Raw genomic sequence first — 9,493 nt, forward strand, 5'->3', positions numbered from 1 at the left:
TGGGACTGATATGATTCAGATGACAGACCCTGCGCTCCCAGAAGACAGAATCAACGTGTTGCGTTGTCCCTCATATCTCTGTCAGACTTTCTCTCCAGAAAAACCGTTCTGAAATAAGTAAAACTGATGAAGGCGCATCTCTCTCTCTCTCTCTCTCTCGTGTTCAGAGCCAAAGGCGTTCCCAAATGCGCAAAAAGACGCTTAGCTGGCAAGAGTGGCAACCATTTGAAATCATTGTATTGGCCTATGAAAAAAGGTAAAAATTGAGAGTGTGGGACACCAATACAAAGACACAGAAGTAAGAATATCAAAATGGTTTGACCAATTTCACAAATAGGCTCATCAAGTGGGTCCGACCGTGTTAGGTTACAATGTCATTTTAGTGATCTGCAGTTATTTGATTTACCGTGTCTGACGGTGGAATACTTTCAATAGAATAGACGTCAGTTGACAAGACTCATTTAGGCTATTTTTTTAAATGAAAGTTACAATGATCAATAGTCAATGGTCAATTTAAATGGTAACATATATAAACCCAAGCATAACTGTCCAGTGCTTTCAGCGCAGATCAATGTCATGCATTGGCAGGTAATTTAGAACATACACACAATTATATCTATAGGTCATCGAAAAATACGGGATAGTTTGACAGGGACATTGGATAAAAAGTACTCCGGAGAATAAAACCTTACATAACCCCCCCACCCACCCCCTGCAAAACATGCCTGTGTTCTGCAGCCTTTTCTCAAGGAGGGAAATAATTGTAGATCACAGGAGTGCAATCCAGCAAGTTAATGAAAATAGCTGAATCAATTATGTAATTAAAATGCCTTATCTAATAAACAACACAAGCACTGTGAGACTACTTGCTCTACTTCTTTAGATGCAGTATATTACTCAGAGGGTGTGAAATTAGCCTTGGATGCCCAGCCATATTACAGGCTTAACAGTACTAAAAGGAATGGCTGGAGGTGGAGATGGCAGAGGGCATTTCAAAGCAGACTCCTATGCCAGGATACCTTGGGCCAGGCTTTTGTTTGGGGCTGGAGGGGGAATTAATTAGACTGCTGAGGGATGATAGGCACAAGAGCTACAACAAGGAGCGAGTCCTCTCTGATTGGTCCCCAGACCACGGTCTCATTACCCCATACCACCTTATCTCGCTCCCATTGACTGCTCATGAGGAAAAGCCCATCACCAGGCAAAGAGAGACGCCTTTGAAGAACAAATACAGATATCAAATGGCTGGGCAGACGGTAATTACCCTATTCGTTTATCACTTCACATCTTTCAGGTAAGATAACCACACACGCACGCACACACTCACACACACACACACACACACACACACACACACACACACACACACACACACACACTTTAATGGACAGTGGTGTATGCAGACTGAGGTGAATTATGTGATAATGTTTGTGTACTGGACAGTGCTGATTCAACAGAATATTTGCTAACTCCAGCCTGTGCATATCACCAGCAACTCAGAGATGATGGATGACAAAAACCCTCTGACAAATCCAAAGTATGAGAGTATCAATGCATCATCACCATTCAATTACAAAAACTACATGTATATATTGTAATGCTTGTATATAAGATTTCAAAATAATCAAATAAATGCCATTTATGATGATAGTGGAATTACCTATAAAAATACAAACGCTGAAATGGTGCAGCTGAAGAGTTCTGGCGCAGCATATGGAGCAGATGCCTAGAGATCAGAGCCTAGTTCACGTCAGGCTGATTTTGGCTGCAGGTTACAAAACACTGAACCATCAACGGCTCCCACTGGAAGGAGATAATGCCCTGCATGGCAGCCTCCACCACCGGCAGATGAGGAGGCATAAAAGTTCAGTCATTATAGTGCTCTCAGTGGAGAAGTACTGTGTAAATGTGGGCCATTCACCATTTACCTGCCAAGAGGTCCACATGGTGTTATCTAGAGAAGAGGGAAATCTCACCTTGTGGAGTGAGTTGATGGGACAGTTAGCAGCCTCTGAAGAAAGAACCAATATGCATACAGAATCCATGGATGAACATCATCTGCAATCTGAAAAAAGAGAAAACAAACATCTATTTACATCCTGCCCCCATGTGTTTGGGGCTGCCAGACTCCAAACTTGTCTGGTGTCAGTTTTTGTCTCTATGCTTTTGTCTTTGTTCATGTGGCAGAGTTGTCAGAATGGACTCCTAGCATATGTCAGCATCAATCACCTGTCAAGCATCACTCCACAAGATGCACTTCCTTATTAATTACATAAGAAGAAAGCGTCACACCCCCTGAGACAGACAGCGAGAGAGAGAGAGAGAACTGTGGAGACTACTGCAGAGAGAGAGAGAGAAAGAGAGAGAGAGACAGAGAGAGAAGAATATTGATCCAGGAGCTGTTGTGAAGTGTCCGGTGGTGTGGAAATAACCCTTGGCGTGGGGCCATGGTGAGAAAGAGAGAGTAACAGAGCCTGAGGCAAATGATTTGCCGTTCACCAGCTGAGCGCCACGTCTAAGGACTCGCCGTGGACTCATCCTCATGGGGTCAAGGGTCAGTGTAGCGTGAAGACATCAATGAGTTGCTGAAGTCCTGTGCGTGTCAATACATTTGTGTTCTTGCTGAGGGAACCAAATTCAACTGCCTTTTATATTAGTAGTTAGTAATAGTTTAACATAAATCAAAATTATTATATATTCAACTATTAATGAATCTTTCGAAGTAGTATTTCCCTACTGTCAGCAAGCTGTTTCTGGTGGATGTATAATGGTTCATTCAATTAGGCTTGAGTACTTTCAATCTGTTTTACTCTCCATGATAGTGGACATGCACATGCACATGTAAAAACATAATGTGTGTACACAGTGTGAATGTTAATTGCTATGTTAATCACTTCTTACACTTACTTTATTTTCATACTTCAACACTCATCAATTATCCATGAGATGTCTTCTGTACACAAGATGCCAGGAATAGGGAGGTTCTGACTGGCATCTTTAATGTGACAAAAAAAACCTTAGATATTATCTTCACCTTAGATATTATCTTCACCATATTTCTTAGAATTCACTAAATCTGAACTGAACAGACTGTTCAGTTCAGATTTAATGAATTCTAAGAAATATGGCTGTCCAAAACTGCAACCATTTATGAGGGATGGAGGTACAAGATATATTTCATTGCAGGTGATCAGGGTCAAACCTGCTCAAACCATCCACACCCTCCGGCAAGTGGAGGTCGAGGAGTGCATTTCCTTTCCAGGGAATTGGTGACAATTCTGGCCAAATTGGGATTCGGTCGTCTTGAGGGCCAATTAAGCTTGTTTCACTCTTTTTTTGTCAATAACATGCTAGAGCAAGCTGCAGATGGGTGTGATGGCACCTCAGGCAGAAGGGGATGTGCTGGAATTCAGCCTCTTGATTAGACATATTGATCAGTATTCTTTGATTTCTCTGTGCTTACTTGGAAGTGCACATCTACTAAGGAAGAGTGGGGGTGATCAACTCCCTGGGGGGCAAGTTCCTTCTGTGTCATTTGTCTTGCTTGCAGATAGATAATTTAACAGTGGCCTCCACCATGACACACTGACATTCAAACTGATATATGCTCACATCGTTCAAAAATGTATGAAATATCATATGGACATTTTAATAATGACCTTTCAAGCATACATGGATATGAGAACATGGTCTTTGCCATTACTGTTTCATTTTGAAATTCTATACCGGATTGAAGCAAGCCTGAGGCAGCCTTTAATGAAAAACATGAAATGTACACTAACTGCACACACACACACACACACACACACACATGGACGGACAGACGCACAGACGCACGCACACGCACACAATATTCAATATTCTAGATATAACACTAGCATTTAAAGCAACTCTTGGAGCAGCCTAGTGCAAACACATCAGCCCAGTCAATGCACAGCCTTACACAGCCTGGTGATGTGCTGTACTGTTCTGTGGCTTTATCAAAGAGCTGCCCCAGAAAGCAAATTTATCAGTGGAGCAAGTGAGAGAAAAATGTGCTCTCGTTCTCTCTCCAAGCTCACGTGGTTAGGTCACACAGTGTTCCCTCGATTTGAATTGAGGCTTTTGGAGAGCCACCATTACCCAAAAGCACCTTGCTTGCCCTAGCTGCAGCATATGTGTGATGTATGTCATTAGGACCAGGTCGTCCTGTCTAGTGCCTGTTCTAAAAGCAATGAATGACAAACTACTGACAACACCCTGCTTAGAGTTGTCTCTTCTTCTTCTAACAAAAGTATCTACTTGGAAATAGAGTACACGCCACTGCTGCATACTGTGTATTTACATAAAATCATTTTTATATTTTATACACATTATATACTGTAAGTATATACGACATGAATGACATGATACACCACTTTGTGGTGATCTAAAGAGGCCATCAGATGTTTAGGAACCTTTCATGGTGTCATGTCTGCGGTTCAGCCCCTGGCTTCAGCGACTCATCTGTCATGGGGGTATCCCAGGGCTGGACCTCACTGGATATGATAATCACATGGTGGACTGCTCCACTAACCACACCACTCAGGGAGCTGTGCGGCTGCCTCATCAGCACCACTCACTCTTTTTTCAAATAAGGGAGCATTTAATCTCAGAATGAAAGACAGAGGCCATGGGAGAAATAAGGCAGGATATTCAAGCACCTGAAACGGCAACGGAAACATTTGTCGAGAGCTTTTTGCGACAGCAACTGGACGTTAAAATGTCGGTGAGGAATTATCGGTGGAATGTCTTAGAGGAAAAGGCGATAAAGGCCACTGGTGCCATTTTTTCCAGACCTTACATCAAACTGTTATCTGGAAAACAAAACTTCAGTGGCTTTTGTTTTTTGTTCTGCCAGTACCACAAGGAACACTTAATGTGCAGTGTAGCCACTTCATGTGTGGAGCACAGTAGCATTATATACAACAGACCTCCCCAGAACAGAGAGGCAATAACCTGTCCAACCAGCTGACTTTCCAGGATCAATTATCATCCGAGGGTTGAGGTGACCAGATTCCTATAGCACCGAATAAAGCTATACATCCCATTATAAAATCCTGTCTCAGCTCTTTGAAACTATTGTTTATCTGGTAAATGTTTTACTCTAAAGAATGTAGTTTCCTCTTATGTAGTCCCTGTTTACCAGATATCTTTGTACTGTTGTCTTTTTGCATTTGTAATATTTTGCTACTTTCTTAGTCCTACACAAATAAATTGAGGATATTAAATCAATGAAGACACAGATGCCCCCCCCCCGTCAGCACAGATAAATACATCATTAGGTGAACCTGCTTTGAGTTTTACTACAGAATAAAACCAGCAGGCTCCAGGGCTAAAGCATTTCTTGTTGAACACTGTGGACAGAGGCCTCCTCTTAGACTTCAACAGCTTCTAAACCTGCCACATCTGTTCACTGAGATGAAGCAGGAGTCCCAAGAGAGACGTGGCAGAATAAAGTGCTAGACAAACAAAGCATTACTTCCTGACAAGCCAAATGCCTACAACACAACCAAGCATGCTTTGGCTGTCTAATGGGCACACGTACGGCTGGCTGAGCTCTCCATATAGAGCTCTCTAGGAAAAACCTAGCTTCTTTACTATGTCATCTGTAATCTAATATACTGTGTGTGTGTGTGTGTGTGTTTGTGTGTGTCAGTATCTGTGGTATAATTAGAAATGTGAGAATGTTACTCTTTATTGCCTCTCTGCCTCTTTTGATGTTTGCCTTCATTAACGTCACGATCTAAAACTTCCACACAAAACCCCCCAGCTATTTAGCATCTTACACCATCAGCATCATCGTTGTGCATATTTTTGTACATCCCGACAGACCCTCACTCACTCTCAATCAAAAACAGCTCAAGAACAGATGAGGATCCCTGGGTCTGAACAAGAAGGGATACCTACCCAGGATAAAACTCCAACAAGGGACGGGATTATGTTCGCGTGACGGCTGGCTGAGCTTCTGCACTTCCTTCCTCACATCCTCCTGACCGAGGCCCCATGTATCTAAGGCTCCCTAAAGAGGCACATTTCACGGTCCACTAGCGCTACCCTAAACCGCGCCTATGTATGCGGGACTGGAGGCAGTGTTCCCTGTACCGGAGAGTTTATCACTCCGCAAATGTCGATTCTCAATTACGCCACCAGCAGCAAGCTTCAGATGCTACAACAATGAGTCTCTACAGAGCTAGCACCTTATCTACCGCCTGTGAGAAATAGAAGGGCATAGGGAAGCAGGGTAATTGAAGTCACTTCATTGAGCCAATATCATAATAAGGTTTTTACTTACTGGATAATCACTAGTTTCCTTTATAACTAAAGAATGTATATGCACCATGTGACATAATATGCTATATTATAGCATTGTCAACATAATATTTCGACACTAGCCTATAAAGAGTAGAGGTCAAATGATCAACATGCTTCCCATACCTCATCTCCTTTCTCTATTCTTTTTGTACATTTTTATACAAATTCTTTAATCCAAACTACCTACTTTTTTAAAAGAAATACTGTTTGTAACATTCCTTATACAGTTGCATAGTTTACAAATTTTTGTAGTTATGTGCATGTATGTTGTGTTTGTAGACAGATGTTGTATAGGGTGTGTGTGTGTGTGTGTGTGTATGTGTGTGTGCTTGCAGTGTAAGTGTGAGTGTCCCTTTCTCTGCTCCACTGGGAATACCAGAGATTCACTGTCACCCCCTACTCCTGTCCCCACTTCTCTTTCCATTATGCTCTTCTACATCCTCTGTCTTTCTCTCTCTGCTCTCCTCTCTTTCCCTGTCTATGTCTCTTTTTCCTCTCCACTTTCTTGTCCTCCTTGTCCTCCTCCCCTCTCCTCCCGTGCTCAGCTGTCTAAGGGCCTCTCCAATTTAGATGCAGGTTAAAGATAGCTGCCCGACTAGCGTGTGCCAGCAAAAGATCTGAAAAAAAAAGAGCCATATCTGGAAACAGCAGGGCTGCAAGCGTCCAGCAGCACAAACAGGATCAGGGCAGTACAGATCTGTGTCTGGAGCTCTCCGCGGTGTGGGCTGCCGGAGACTGGCTTTCATCCTGACGCAAGGGTGACTGAGAGTGGTGAATTCTGGGACAGCTGGAGGTCCAGGTCAATGCTTTGGATCCAGTGTTCAGATATGCTCTGTGACCACACTGATGACATTTTTTGGAAATAGAACATTTTTTGTTCTGTTAGCTAAATGCACCACTTTTGCCTAGTTTGAAGAGTTTGAACAGCAAGGCTAAAGACAGCATATGACTTGCAAGAAAAAAATCAAATTAAGACAGCGAATTCAAATAAAGGAGAATGTTTTTTCATAGTTTGTGTTCCCTTTTAACTTAATCAGTGACAGGATAACTCTATTATTAGTACTCCCGCCCATGAGAAGGAGAAGGTATTGTAACTGTCCATCTGTCTGTCTGTGTGTGTGTGTGTGTCCGCTTACATAGCTAACACTACTGGTCCGATTAACTTTGCACTTTCAGTGGTGCTGCATTTCACCGTTTCGTAGATCTTCCAAGGCTTTACCGTCCTATCCGTTTTTCATTTTTGAGAAGTTTATACTTTTTGAGATATTTGTAATTAAAAGTGTATTTTTCCCCCATAGACTTGAATGGGGGCTGTGATGTCATAATAGAGCCAGCTGCGCTCGTTAAGTAGTTCTCAGAGCAGTTCCCAGGCTAATCAGAACACTGGCACAGGTGTCACCTGTGAGGACTCCAACTGTCTCAGCTTCTAAGCATACAATCTAGCTCTACCTGAACTACACATCCTGTTAAAGTGTTTCCTGTGTGTCAAAATGAAAGTCCCAGCCATATCTCATGCATTCAGCATTATATCTCCAGAACGGCTTGACGTATATGCTTCAAATTTGGTACGAGTGTTTTTATGGACTCAAAGATAAAGTGAGTTGATGTTGGAGGTTGAAGGTCAAATGTCAAGGTCAAAAACACCTTGAGTGTGATATCTCAAGAATGCCATGTCACACAAGATTCAAATTTGGTTACTCCAAAAGCACCTTTGCAGGTATCACAATTACCCTACCAACCAGCTAGCATCAAGCTCAACAGCCCCACCAACACCCTAACCAGCAGATTGCATCCCCTCGTGTAATTCCTCGGAATTGCATTTCTAGTTAAGACACATTTAATTTCCTCTGTTAAAGAGACAGATCCTCTGAACTTATTGTATGAAGGGGCATTCTAGAGGACACTGAATATATATTTCCCATGAGAAGGCCAGCCAGGCCTAACCCAGTCCATAGTATAGTATAGTATAGTATAGTATAGTATAGTATATAGTATATAGTATAGAATCTTGATTGTCCTATAAGGATATTCTTTTTCACACACATCATTTACATTCCATGCAGGATATACACAGCCTCAGACATATCACATATAACATAACACGATTGTCACAGGAGTTTGTTAAGTGCAGTGATAGCTGAGGGTACAAAACTTTTCTTAAAGTGCGCATAATATTGGTGCTATAGGACATGATAGTGATTTCTACAGATAGTCTGAGCTTGATCACCACAGGCCAACTGAACCAACATCACTGTGTGAGTAAAAATATCTTTACAGTACAGTGGCAGGGGAGACTGGCGACTTCCACCAACTTAACTGCATGCCCACTGTAAACCCTCAAAATCTCTCTCCCCACTCATGACATTATGCTAATCAGACACCACTCAGTCCTAGCATTATTATACTCCAAGACAGAGAACAATGTAGACTATATTTGGTGAATGCAACGCAGTTTGAGGATTAAAACTGACTTGACATTTTATATTCCACTGGAGCCTGTTAATGTTTTGTGACAGAAAACCATAATCCCACCCCCTAAATAATTTCAACAACGGCAATGCTGCCAGTGTTTGTCTGGGTGTTGCTTAACTCAGAGAGAGTGGAGAGAGAGAGAGAGAGAAGGTGGGAGATTTGTTTGTGAGCAAAAGAAAGAGGCAGAGGAGGTTGAGAGAGAGAGAGAGGTGTTGAGAGTGTTACAGAGAGATGTGCAAAAATATTGAGCTTCATTGTTGGGATTGGCAGTTTTGGAATACATTGGGGAAGAGAGCAGTCAATAGTGTAGAAATCCATCCTAACTCACACCATGTGTTTATGCATCTCAGTAGGGGGAGGATGCACTGGCTGTTCTCACAGTCAGACCCCTGCAAGGACACTGTGCACATCTCATAAATATCAGAAAGAGACAAGACAAGAGGAAAACAGAGAAAGCCGAAAACGGCATAACATACTGTATAAGAAAACACGTTTGTCTTGGGAGAGGGAAACTGCAGAAACCTGCATGACATATAAGAAAACACGTTTGTCTTGGGAGAGGGATACTGCAGAAACCTGCATGACATATAAGAAAACATGTTTGTCTTGGGAGAGGGAAACTGCAGAAACCTGCATGACATATAAGAAAACATGTTTGTCTTGGGACAACTAGAAATGTAGAAATGAA

This window comes from Alosa alosa, chromosome 18 (genome assembly GCF_017589495.1).
Source record: "Alosa alosa isolate M-15738 ecotype Scorff River chromosome 18, AALO_Geno_1.1, whole genome shotgun sequence".
Lineage (NCBI taxonomy): Eukaryota > Metazoa > Chordata > Actinopteri > Clupeiformes > Clupeidae > Alosa > Alosa alosa.